We start from the raw sequence: 14,537 nt of genomic DNA on the forward strand, positions 1-14,537 counted from the left end.
CAAATAAATAAAACACCAGCAATGTAATATTCACTGCCTGTGGAATCAATTCTCCAGCTCAGACTTTTTATTTATGTCCACAGCTGTTACATCACAAATCATCAATCTTCAGTGACTAGTTGAATAGATGAAAAGATACCGCATTCAGAAGAGATATGAAAATAAAACTGCTGGTCATAAAACAGGTCTGATAGTGAGTTATTAAGATTAAAACAATAACAAAATAAAGTTATACTGTAATTTTTCAAAGCTCCATGGGAAGCTAATGTATGAAGATTGTTGAAATACTGTACAGTATGTCTGGAAAGTTAAAAGTTAAATCTTTAAGAAAAGAAAAACCATCTTGAAACCTAATTCAGTGGGGCTGTTAGAAAGCCTTTTTTGAAAATTCTGTATTTAGTCATACAAACTTCGATTTGATTAGTTGCTCCAAAATCCTCTAATCAATCAGAAAAATAATTGAATTTTTCCAATTAGCTGGAGGATAGCCATAAAACATAATGAAAGCCTAAAACAATATTTTGATGGTGACTAAGATTAAGCTTGGTTATTTTTACAAATCACTGAAATGCAGCTTGTTGCTTAGGCTCCAAATATCAAATGTTGTGGACACCCTTTCTCGTTACCAGCAGAATCTTGAGATTTTTGTGCTACAGAGTAACATTGGAGACCTGTGCATAGTTTATTTATTTGTTTGTATTTGCATTAGTTAAGAAAAATGCATTATTTAAGAAAAATACAGCTAATGTACCAAGTATTTTGGTGAGTTGTTTTGTTAATTGTATTTGCATAACACAGGAACAATGGACAATGATGAGAGATGTCATAGATTATGTCATTGATTACTTTAGATGCCTCCCTGTTTTTGAAGTGATCAAACTGTAGCCTGTATCTCAAACTGTACAGAGCTCTGCTAAAAGTGGTGGATCATATATAAAAAGGTGATGCATAAGTCTCATAAATGTTTGTGCAATGTGTTTTGTATATGTCAATAAATATTTCTAAAGTTGAAAAAATAGGGGCAAAACCATCCATGGCAATACCATACAAGTGCTAAAACTGTATATTTTATTTTCCTGCAAGGGTATTGCAAATAAAGTATTGCTGAGACAGGGGTCCCCACACAGTACGATCAACGCCTATCAATTATGCAGTATTTACTGTAAGTCTGTCTTATTCTGGAGTCTCTTTTCAAACAGCTTCCAGGCCAGGTTTCCCTGTATATTCTACAGGCAGAGTGCAGCAAATGTAATTTTTGTTTGTTTAGGTCTTTGTTGCAAGGAACGTGAATGATTCTACCACAATAGAAAAAGATATGCTTTTGATTCATGTTCTGTTTTACAAACCTCCTGTAAAGGCTATTTTTGAAGCTCTGAGCTGTTCATAGACAAGTCTTCCTGGTAATCACAGGAATACCTAACTTGACTTTTTTTATTTGCAGCACACAGGCATAGTAGTGTATTCATTTCACTGGGAGTCTTTCTGTCTAGCTAGTGGTTCTTTGACAAACCACATCCTTGTCATTTTATTTGTGTTTTTATATATCAATATGGACAGCCCTGTGGTGCAGTGGTTAGCATTGCTGCCTTGCAGTGCTGGGGCCCTGGGTTTGATTCCAGACTTGGGATATCTGTGAGGAGTTTGTATGTTCTTTCTGTGGGTTTCCTCTGTGTGCTCTAGTTCTCTCCCATAGCCCAAAGATATGCTAGTAGGTTAAATGGCTTCTGGGAAAATTTGCCCTGTTGTGAATGTGTGTGCATGTCCCTGTCTGCGTGTGCCTTGTGAAGAACTGATCTGTTTCTGTAGATAGGCTATGGTTCCCCCACAATCTTTTGTTGGGTAAAGTGACAAGAAAATAGATGGATGCATATACTGTACCTAACCAATATCAAAAAGGTACTGTAGCACTGTTTAAAAACACAGCTCTACAGCAGTGGTCATCACAAGAATATTAAAGTTGATTGTTCCACAAAAATATGGATCTTGATTAGTGTTTGTTAAGTTGAAAAGGGCAGGAAAAAACACGAAGAGAAAAAAAGGAAGAAAATGAAATGAACGAATTGCAGCAAAAGTACTAAAAGGCTCAACTTCTACCTTTGATGTGCACATAAATAAATGAATTCAATTATCCTCGCCTGGCTGATTTAGGGCTTCATTGTGCTTCTGATGTGTTTATTTCTACTGTTCCTCTCAACACTTGCATACCCTAAATCTTTAGATTGTTTTCAAACAATGCTTTTTTAAAGATCTATTCAATATAGTCAGGTCAATGGGATTTGAAACCATTAGCTAGTTTAATGACACAAACACAAATCAAAACGGAGTGAAAAGGTTTTGAAGTGCTGGTCGTGTGGCTCCTGAGAGCTAGTTAACTAATAAAGTCACTTTCTTGGAGTTTAGGATGAGCCCTATAGTCCAGACACTACTTATTCAAGCTCAGGCTGTCACTGTAATGAGGATTCAATGCGGACGTGTATGTACAGCTATCCAGACACTGCCTAGAATGGGTGGGCTTAAGTCTGCCATGATATATTTGCTTTGCCAAGCAACAGCAAACACTGGGACCTCTGATCTTGTAGTGATGCTGCTGATAGGCCCCAAGCTTTCAGCTGCTCTGAAGGAGAACAGCTCTGCTGTGGGCTCATTGGTGAAGATGGTGTGCAGTTCTGGTTTTCTTCTGTGCTGGTACAGGGGCTGTTGAGGTGAGTTGAATTTATTTACAGCTAATGATTCAAAGTTAAGAGGCTTTAAAATGAGAAAAGAATAAGCAATTCCAAATATGTAAAAAACTGATAATTGCACCTAATTAGAATATTTATATTATACTTATACTGTATATTAGTAGGTTTAGTTATATTATAAATTCAACAGCCTGTAGAATCTCCCATCTCAAAAAGAGTTTACTAGAATTAGGAACGTCTTTAACAGTTACTGTATGTGTTCTTCCTTAATTTCTTTACATAATTAACTCTTTGTGACTTAAATTACAGTATCTTCCACATACGTATTGTAAAGCTTAATAAACTGGTTCCACCTTCTTCACAATGGTGTTTGTCTGAAGAAGAAGACAAGAACAAACAGAAGAAGACATTGTAAATTTGTAATCACATTATTTTCAAACTCAACCAACTGAAAACAAAAGACATCGGACTTCTCAAGTCAGACATCTGTTTAAGATGCAAAGGAACAAGTAATAGGTTTATTCTATGCTGTAATGAGAAAAGAGAAAACACTACGTTTCGGCTGTGAAGCCTTCAGGTGTTGTCACATTAATGATTCTGCTGTAAAGTAATAGATCCACATGATGCTTAACTGATTTGCTCAAACAAATGTGTCATGAAAACAATGCCTTATGGAGCAATGAAATTTACACATACAAATGGGACACTGGATATCTTCCCCCTGGGCAATGAAAGGACACACCAGAAGGCATTACATCAGCAGGCCTATTAGCAATTTAATATTGTATAAATGAACTGCACACTTTTAATGCTGCTAGGCACTTATAATATTAATTAGGTTTCACTGTTCTACTGTGCAGCTACAGTATACATTCTTTAAATACAGTATATTGTTAACTTGCAACAATTAGCTTTTGAAAGAATATTAATATACTATTCCTTTAGAAACAAAACAATAAAAACTACAATTAAACCAGAATGCAACACTTATCAAATTTCATTTGTGCAGTCTTATATAGAAACTTAATATGTTTTTTGCACTTTTCAGAAGGACATATGTGAAAATGAGACTTCCTTTCCTCCACTTGCTACTGTAGCGCCCTAAGACTTTTGCAGTGGGCGTTCTTCACACTGCTATAAATCTATGTTCATAAATATTAAATATAATTTAAAACCATGTACTTTAGTATTCATATTAGTGATACATTAATATTTATTTATCAGACGCCATTTCAGAATCAGAAGGATATACGAAATATTCAATAATATATCACCTAAATACAAAAAATGACCATTCAAATATCATTAAAATATGCATATACAGTATTTAGAAGGGCAATGACTGTGCAGCAAAGAGTCTAGTAGAAACTACTGTACCTATTGGTAATGTAAACGTAATTTCAGTCAATAATACAATTACTGTATATAGTACAAAACAGTTTTGTAATTTAAACACATATTGTATTTAAAATCTTCAGTATTCTATCAATTTTAAGGCCTTTTTGTCTGCTGGCCCTATGTTACAGCTGTCCTTTCAGCCATCAGGAACAAGTAAAGGTTCATTCCATGCTGAAAAAAGAGGAAAAGAAACAAGTTTCGGCTGTGGAGACTTCTTTGGGTGTCAACCTACTTGAACTACTTTCAGCCATCAGTTCTCTAGAGGATTTAAAATAATTCTAAAATCTCCAAATTTGAAAAAAAACAAAAACAAAGAAGTGTTACCACTTTGTGTCCAGATATTGTAATTTCAGAGAAGCTTGTCGGTACTGCAAGAGGAGACACCCAGGAAATACCTGCTGCAGGTGGTGTTTTGTGGGTAAGTACTGTACATGGCACTTTTCCCTCAGAACAAGAACTTTCAAACCAATGCCCACTTGTGGTGACCATGGTCACTGTGGTGTCAGGGTGCATCTTTCTTATGACATGTTAAACTGAGGATCTGACTATTTGTTCATTAAAGATCCCATGGCACTCTTTGAAAGAAGGGGTATTAACCCTGCCTAAATTATGCATTATAATGCTAAAGGCTTGTACAATATGATCACTCTAAATCCATCCATCTATTTTCTCACCAGTTTATCCAATAAAAGGGTTTGGGGGAGCCAGAGCCTAACCTGGCAAGCAAGGGGATACACAAGTTAGGATACACCCTGGATGGGATTACAGTCCATCATGGGGCACAAACACCAGAGGGGCATCATGGGGCACAAACACATATGCATACTCACACCAGAGACAGTTTTCCCAGAAGCCAATTAATCTACCAGTATGTCTTTGGGCTGTGGATAGAAACCCACGCAAACACTGGGGGTAACATACGAACTCTGCTTAGATGGCACCTCAGGAATTGAACCCAGGGCCCCAGTGTTGTAAGGTAGCGATACTAACTGCTGTGCAACCATGCCACCCTGCCTTCCTAAACTTTCCCCTTAATCCAGTTGGGAACGTTCTCATTTCTCCACCAGAACTACTATATACTTGGGCTGTTAGTGCATGGCGATATTGAATGTTTAGTAAAATTAGTGGACCTATACTGTAGCACTCAGCATAAGCAAAGTTAAACAAATACTATTTATCTCACCTGAAAAAAATAATAAATAACATTGTTTGACATGTACATCAGTTGGATATACAGTACTGTAGATGTTACAAGTTCATCAGCAGCAGCTTGAAGTGAAATGATCGTATTTTACATCATCAACTAGTTGTAAGCAGGTTAGGTCAGACTATCCAAGAGCCACAGGGTTAACTTCAACATTTGTTGTGATAGTTCAGACAATGCAAAGGCTGTGCTTTTCAGAGATACTGTAAGTTAATCTGATGATTTCTTTTATAATTAAGTAATAAATTCAGTCTTATTCTACTGTGACTGGGATTCATATTAGGATGCACATTTACTGCATGAAGACAGTTTCTAATTTGGTGTTAATTGGACAGGTACTGGCAACATTCGTTAATTACACAAACGCACATCAGTAACACAAACCACTACATACTGTACCGTATATCTCAGCCTTATGTCGAAATGAAATGTGTAATCAAAGCAATGTGAATCAGCAGACTGTTTTGAGCAGTTTTTATAGTTGCTCACAGCTGACTTCCCCCAGCTTCTGAACAATAAGCAAACCATGTACTCATTATCAGTATTTTTAAAGTCAGTGATTTTTTTTCCTGTTTGTGAACCTTAGTGATGTGTTCAGATTAGAATACTATAGAGAAGAATGACGATGAAGAACATCTATTACATTGAAAATCACATTTCACATTAAAAAAACTATTTAAATGGCCCTGTAGAGTATCTTTGGAAGCAGTTAAATGAGGAGGCCATTAGGTAACCCCCAAAACAGGGGTGTTTGCAGGAATTTGTGAGCTGGGTGATATGGTAGCATGATTGCTCATCTATGCTACTGTAAAATATTGTTGACTGCTTAGAGGATTAGAGGCCAAGTTCCCAAGAGAAAGTACTGTATGTACTGTATGTGGATGACTGGTATATTTCCTGTATATTGTAAAATACACAGAACAAACTGTCCATGCTGATGTTATTTTCCTTCTAAAATAATTAAACCGACTATAATAATTAATAAAATAACCTTCATTCTGCAATATTTAAAACCAAAATTGTAATTTTAAGAGGTTTAACTGGAAATAACAGGTATTAACATTTACCATTTAAATGAATCTGTAAAAGTGGTAAGCTGATAACATTTATTTTACACACAATCTATTAATACTGGGGTGAAAACACATTAGAAGTGGTATGTGAATCCACACCAGGAGATAAGCCTGTGACCAGAAAATGCAGTACGTTTGGCTGCTCAACCATTCCTACAGTACTTCAATGGATAATGAATGCACACAGTACTTAATTGAGTAGTTCACATTTAAATGAGAAGTTTCCGAATCTACTATATCATAATTTTTAGCAGCAGAACTGCAAAGAAAAAAATCGAATTGTGGGAATGCAATGAGTACCTCTTTCTTCAAATCCACCCATGCAAAATCTAATCTGACTAGGATCAGTGAGTGCAGTGCTGATGGCAGAGCTGTGTAAGGAATCAGAAAATATGTTTGAAAAATGCGGGAGAAACTCACAAGAGCCATATAAAACAACATACAGTAACATGGAAAGAGAGATGAAAGATGGGATAAAACGCTGATATTTGTAATTGACCAAGAAATCTTCAAAAGTAAAGTTACAAACTTTAGGAGTCTGGAGTGTTTGAAGTATTAAAGTAGTAACATCCCAACAGATGTGTTGAAACAGTGGTGTGACATGCTTCTCTACAGCTGAGTATACGGTACAGTACATACAGTACATCTCAATACAGTACATCTGCGGAGTATGCCACAGAGCACCAGCTCCACAGGTATCAAGTGAACTTTAGAAATTGACTGTCATTTGCTGCCAAGTTTTAGGATAATGAATACTCACTATAGCACTTTCTTTGAATTGTGTATGTACTTTTGGACTGGTGGATCCTTTCCTCTGGAACGAGTATTCTGACATCTACACAAAGTAGTATACAAAAAACTTTCCAAGTGTTCAGAGCAGTGACCTTATAATATGATAAACTTCCAAATTGTCTTCCTAAAACAACGCTCGTGGGACACAGAGTAACTCAGTCTTCCAGGTTGACTGAACATTCAAATCCAGTTCTTCCTTCATTTCAGCCTGGATTATTTTGAGAACCCTGCTGTGCTTGTTGATCCAACAAATCTTTACAAATTCATTCACGGGTCTCTTGCCATTTTGTGTGAAAGCACAACCCCTCCTGTAATCTTCACCACATTTCTTTGTTAAAAAAAACCCTCTTCTGATAAATTCCTTGAGCAGTAGGTACACATAAGCCACACATGGGTGTCAGACTCAATTTCTGTTGTAGTTTTCCATTCAAGGCCTTAATTGCTTTTTTGGTCTGTCAGTTAACTCTGAAAATTTAACATATTATCCAAGCCTGAAACTTTTAAGGCTATTTTATGATTAAATTACCAAGTTTAAAAGACATTAAAGAAAAACTGAAACTCTGACATAATTACACAACAATTAAGTTGATACTGTATCTTGGAATGATTTGCTTTAAATACAGTATGTTGCTCTGATTGCTGGCTGGAAGTTGCTGTGAGGTTTAAAGGAGCTCAATCATGGGCTACACAGCTTTCTCTGATTTTCACCCCTTTTATCAAGGGCATTGTTATATCTAAGCACAGGGCATAATATGTGGGTTGGTCACACTATACCCTGTGGATTAGTAATTTAATATTATACATATCAACAGAAATACATAGTTGTAAGAGTATTACCATGAAATATTTACTGTCAAAATGAAATAATTCACTGTTAGACCCTGGGAACCTTGTCAGTGAGCTGAAAAGGCTATTTTGCTAACAAATTTAGATACACATTTTTTCGACAGAAATTCGTGAATAACCCCTTCACAAATACAGTTTAAAGTTTAAAGTGCTGGTTACACGTTTGTTCTTTACTATTGCCTAAGTAGAAGTAGAAATAGAAATTTTGTCCATGTTCGTGATCCAGACTCTGCTTCCTTCATTCTGTCTTTTCACGAGTTTTAACATTGCCCAATGTGTTACCGAAACATCGGACTGGAAGAAATAAAGCGCAGCTACCTAACATAACCACAGGAGGGCGCCTTCAGTAAATGCAAACTTTTCACTCAAAATACAGAATATATCTAGACTGCCTTTAGGGCTGGCAAACTAGGATCTATACAATGTAGTAAATACGTATGACTTTAATTAGAATCGCCCTCCCGATGATAAACGTCTTACACTTACAGTACTGACAAAACACTCTCCATGAATGGCTTACTACAGTATGCCTTGTCAACAAAGTGTTAATATGCTCAAGAATTTATGCACTACTTTTTCATGCATGTGACATTTTTACTCACTTAGTTTTGCATTTATTTAGCATTTCTCCCCAAAAACGAATAAGGTGGAATAAAAGGCGTGAAGTGTTTGTTTTTTTGACGGGTAACAGGTTATTTTAAATTATTCTACCAATTTGTTTTCTGGAGAAAGCACTGGACAGCGGACAATCCTGACATGATGTGTTAAAAACTACATCGGGAAAGAGCGCTCAGTGGATTAATCAGTCAGTTTTTGAACTGACAAGGTAAGTGTCATAGCCTGCGGGAGTTATTGTAAAAAGTAGATAGACCAAAAGAGAAAAGTTAAAAGAGCCTTTTAACTATTTTTTCTTATGTTTAACAACCCTTTTCAAAATAAAAACTTGAACCTGTTACAGTATATTTGTAAGTGTCAGAGCCTAGGGGTTATTGTAAAAACTAGACAAAGGTGAACATTCAGCCTGTTAAATAATGTTACTACTTTACAACAGGGAATGCTCTTTATACAGTAGTTAATTCACCCACTTTCGTTTCTAGTTTCGTCGTTCTACATTATTATTAGTTATCTCTGGTGTAGGCAGTTCTTTGATTACGTTATGTTACTGTAGGTGGATGAATATCAATCATAACGAAACTTTACAACACTGAAAGATCCAGACTTTTGTGTGTGTGTGTAGGGGGTGGTGATTGCTATTTCGTTGTAAAATGCGTGGCAATTGTAATTGAATGCGAAAGAAACGCTCTTTTAATTGTCCTGCTGTTCAGTATACGCGGTATTTACTTTTTAATTCCTGTGTTGTGCCTTGTCTTGCTATTGTCCGCATTTCGTATACAGAATATTTGATTTAGAACCATGCTATATATATGCAATAATATATTTTAAAGAAGAAAAAGTGACTTTTATATGCATTTAAATATTTTCCATGTCAAATAAAAAAAGCAACCGGTCTTTATGGGATATAAATGTATTCTGGAATTTTGTGTGTATGGTCACATATAGTAGGTAAAGTGAAGAGAAGAGGATTGTATCAATAATTCAATTAATTTAATAGTACGGTCAATCAATTGTACAGTATCAACATGCTTTCAAAAACTGTCCTGAGGGTTATGTACTATAATAGCCCTAACGTGATAACCTGTTATCCTGATAACCTGTCATCAGTAGTAAAACGTGCACAGCATTAAAAAAACAAAACATATGCATACCCATTCCTAATGTATATATCCTAATATAATATACAGTATAATTTATATTAGGAGACAGCATACTCCATACTCTTTTCCTATCCCTCTTACTCTCTTCTGGAAAGTGCTAGGGTATGGAAGATTGTGAAACACAATGTAAGCTGAACAGATGCTTACTGGATTCAAGACTGAAAGCAGACCTTAGAATGGGACTGCAGTCTGCTGCAATGAGCCTACAATGCCACCTGGCCCAAGGTCACTTCACTGCCAGAAAGAATTAAATGAATATGGTGTAAAGTGAAATGTATGGTATCACAATCAGCATTCAGGCTTGCAATGTGCTTTCAATTTCATGGGTTTTTCTGCCAATTTGAAGTAAACAATTCTGGGAATTACTATAGGCACATTCTATCTTAAATGAGTTGATTCACTTGAACCGTCTAACACTGGTATTGCTAGGATGAGTGTGTATTGAATGAATGCAGAAGAGATATTACTGACAAAATATAAAATAGTGTAACAAGCACCTTTATACATGTGCTTGTGTTTATATATACGTTTTATATACAGTATGCAAAAGTATATATACTTTTATATGTGTTTACATATACAGTACTACAGTTTGCTCAAATCATGCATGATTTTTTAAAATAAAGTATATAGATGTGAGGCATGATGGTGCAGTGGTGGGCATTGCTGCCTTACAGCACTGGGGTCCTGGGTTCAGTTTCTGGGGTGCTATCTGTGTGGAGTTTGCTCGTTCTTCTCATGTTCGTGTGGGTTTCCTCCAGGTGCTCTGGTTTCCTCCCACAGTCCAACGACGTACTGGTACCTTATCTGGCTTCTGTAGAAACAGGCCCTAGTATGAGTGGGTGTGTTTGTCTGTGTGTGCCCAGCTTATGGACTGGCTTCCCATGCAGGGTGTACTATGCCTTGTGCCCATTGCTTGCCAGGTTAGGTTATGGTGGTCTGATGAGGTGATTTAACTTATTGAATGTTAAACCTGGTATAAATGAGAAGAAAGACATAGACAAGAAGAAACATTCCCTTTTTATCAAGAGTCCAGAATCTCTGTGCCAGCAGTATGATGGATCAACAACTTAGGTTGACTAACAAGCAGTGGAGCCAAGTCCTGCAAGACTGCAAAAGTACAAAGATACAATTTGAACCTCCTCCCTAACTTCTGTTTTTACAAATTAATTTCAGAGGATTGGTCAAATTCTGATTAAAGTAATGAGGCATTGAATATAAAATAACAGAATATTTCATATTTTGCTTTTTTCCTCACCTGGCATAGTAAATGAAAGCTCTGGTTGCAAAATCAAGGTTGCCAAAATTCCCAAACTGAAAGGAAACTTAAGCACCGTTGCATATTTCTTCAATCACTGATGTATTGGTGTTGGAGCTTTGTTTGATGAAGTCTGTTTGAGGAACACCAAACATAGAATGTTCAATCACAGAATAGCAAACATGGAGTGAATGAGAGCCATGTACAGTACATGTTAGGCGGTAGACTACAATTCAGCGCATACTATAGGTGACAGTAGAGACAGCAAGCCTTAGATTGGTTGAGACTGAAATTCTCAGTATCGGTGGCAGCAAATCTAGTCTTTTGCCAGTTCATGAACAATTCTCTCTGTGGATTTATTCTGTGCTTTGACAAGGCCTCAAATTACATTTTTCAGAGGCAGCTGACTCTTTTTATGTGCAGGTCACTGCAATTAAAAAGATAATTTTATCCTTTGAAGCCACACTGGTGCAGTACTGTGATTGTAGGAATTTTTAGGTTCAACCTCAGGAAAATAAAAGGCAGAGGAGATGTTCTTTGTGTAACTTTTTGCAGCTTCAAAAAGTTCATCCAGTAGGTGGGCAATGATGAATCAGACAGTCAAAAAAAGAAAGAAGGACTTGAAAACCTCTCTTTGAGGATCTAGACAACACCCTGAATTCTAGAATGGCTCTCATTTCAGTCAAAACATCAGTTTCCATTATAATCTGTCATTCTCAGGATTTCTGGTGTTTAAATCATAATTTCAGATTGAGACAATGTCATCTGTAGTACACTATTGTGATGGTTTCATAACTGCCTGAAGACTTGGTGGTATTTAATACAAATTTAGAAAAGGCCCATAAGATTCCTGATAAGGAATGAATTCATTTCCTTTATTCAAAATGCATTTTTCATTATTTAGTATATATAATTTACATGTTCTATTGTTTTTAAAGATGTATAACAAAAATACTATTCCTTTTTATGGATTACTCATAATACATTGAGTCTATCACAATTAAATTCCTCTTTAGTTCCTTTGGAATAATGAATAGAACAGGGGACTAAAGGAGACCTTTGGAAAATGACCCAGACCTTGGTAACACTGTCTCTACACTTTTAAATCCATGTTTCATCAGCACTTACATTGGAGTTTCATACTTATTTGCTGCTTCTCATGATGAATGAATGTATTTCTTGAGTGTGAGAATTTACTCACTGTCCATTACTTAAAGGAAGAAGCCATTGCAGAAATTTGACAAATAAAAAAAAACATAGTGCTTTTTCAGCCATGTGAAGGTACAGTATCATTTATTGATGCTGTAGGTGAACTGTAGCAAAATGAAGAAAAGTAGAGATTCCTAGTTTTTTGTTGGCAAATGCTTTTACATTGAAAATCCATGTTGGGGTGAAGGGTAGTGTATTGGATTGATTTAAGGTTCAGAACATATTGTGAATATCGTGCAGCTTTTGATGAGGCTTCCAGCTATGACTGGCTCTGGTTATATCACAGTTTGGCTAACACAATAGCAATCACTCAGTAAGGCATTACATTTAGGACTTTGTCAAACATTTGTGTCATTTGCTATAAGGTTGTAGCTTGGATGTCAGGGTTGTATTTGGCTGAATCGTTGTGTTTTCTTTCTTACTTTTTCAGCATTGAATAAACCTATTACTTGTTCCTTTGCAGCCTACGCATGCTGCCGCAGCTACCCACCTGAACTACTACGAGCTACAATACTGTTGACCTTTAGTATACCTATGCTCCTGTGTAATACAAATATACATTATGAGTCAAATAATTACTTTGACTTATTAGGGAAATACCAGAAATGAATGAAAATATGGCTAACTTTAATACTTTGCAGAATCTCATATGGTATAGTTAATGAAGTGATTTTCTTATTTTTGTATTTTTTTAATATGAGCGGACAGATTCCTATAGTCATTTATTTATTTAGCAAACCACATCAACTCTTGATTGATAAATATCTTTTCACCAGTGCCTGCTGGCTCCTCATTAAGAATTCCATTCTCTTCAGAACAAAAAAAAACAACGGAAAAACCAGTTTTGGCAACATATAAAACAAAGATCTTTATCATAAGAAAAAGTCTAACAAAGCAAAAAAATAAGTGAAAACACAGAAAACAGGATTTAAATAGTAATTAAAATGTGAATGGAGTGATCAAATGTACCCTATGAATTTTCATTTCATTTCATGCAGCTTAACAGTGGATCTTGAAAGGATTCCAAATTCCAACAGTTTCCTTTGTAACAATGCAGAACGCACAACATTCTGCATGAAAAGACATCATACTGCAAGCTATATTTGTATATTATTGATTGCTAGTATGATAAAACCTGCATTTTAAAATTGGGAGCGTACTGCAAGACCATGTGAGTCATTGAAGCGAGGCATTTACCTAACATTGTTTTAATCAAAATCATTGTTTGTTTTCTTCCTTCATGAAAATCACTTTTATAATACTCCTATGCCAAAAAATGTTTCATTTTAATAAAAAAGAAAATGAAAACCCCACTGCCATTCTGGTTGGTGAGTGGTTCAAACCATTAGGTGGCAGCACAGTAGATGTTGGATGTGAACATCCCCTCTGCAGTAATCTTGTGAGCTCAAAGATGATACCATTGGTTTGGGTGCTGTGGCTTACTAATGTTTGTGCTCGTTGTATTCTAAATTTGAGGTCTGTATGTGGAATACCAAGTCCCATTTTCACAAGCCTACTAATTAAACTTTGTGTTTGGAATGTGGGTGGCATGTTTGCTAAAACATGTTTTACATATTTTCTGGAGGTTCTCTCATTTTACAGGATTTTGTGTTTCTGTATACAGTATCGCCTGTTATTCTCTCAATATTGTTTCACTTACTGGAAAGACTTCTATTCTCTGGGGTAAATGAACGTTTGAAATGGTTTAAACAACAAAAATGGATGTCTTGTGTGTTATTCTGAGCAGTGTTTTGGCTTCATCCCTGAATGTAAACACTGAATCTACCGACTACAGAGCTTTGTAAATTTAAATTAATTGCATAAAAAACATGATAGAACATAGTCCTCTTCGAAATTAGAGTGGTCCTACTTACATGCTCATTGGTACACTGGGGCACACAACCTTTTAATTGAGGTCCTAAAATATCAGTCTACATGCAGTCCCTTTGAAATGGTATTGGTTTTGATTCATGGATGTTCATGTAAATTTTTCATTTAACACTGAGCTATATAAATATAAAAGAAAAAAAAATATATAAATATAAACGAAAGCTGTGAACATACTTATATGATAGAAATGCTTAATAGTCCATTTCAATGTCTTTAAAATAATAGAATGAAATTGCAATGCCAAGTAAACATTGAGATTTTGGACTATAATTACTATAGTTATAGTACTTTAAGTGGATTGCAGTGATTATAGTCATGAAAACATCTAAGCACATCGAAGAGCACCAATACTATATATAATTTTCTCGAGATACGATTCAGAAATGTTAGAAGCCATTTAATCTGGTTGGA

The 14,537-nt window shown here is 35.7% G+C and overlaps 1 protein-coding gene across 1 annotated transcript in view; it reads left to right on the plus strand.

Annotated features, from left to right (window-relative positions):
• Window positions 1–8,558: 8,558 nt before the first annotated feature.
• Window positions 8,559–14,537, plus strand: part of scara5 (scavenger receptor class A, member 5 (putative)) — an 88,359-nt gene continuing 82,380 nt past the window's right edge. The window contains exon 1 of the mRNA XM_088908216.1: window positions 8,559–8,820. The gene's annotated coding sequence lies outside the window, so the exon portion shown is untranslated. The remainder of the gene's footprint in view (window positions 8,821–14,537) is intronic.

Source organism: Atractosteus spatula, chromosome 2, assembly GCF_055471065.1.
Source record: "Atractosteus spatula isolate fAtrSpa1 chromosome 2, fAtrSpa1.hap1, whole genome shotgun sequence".
NCBI classification, from domain to species: Eukaryota; Metazoa; Chordata; class Actinopteri; order Semionotiformes; family Lepisosteidae; genus Atractosteus; species Atractosteus spatula.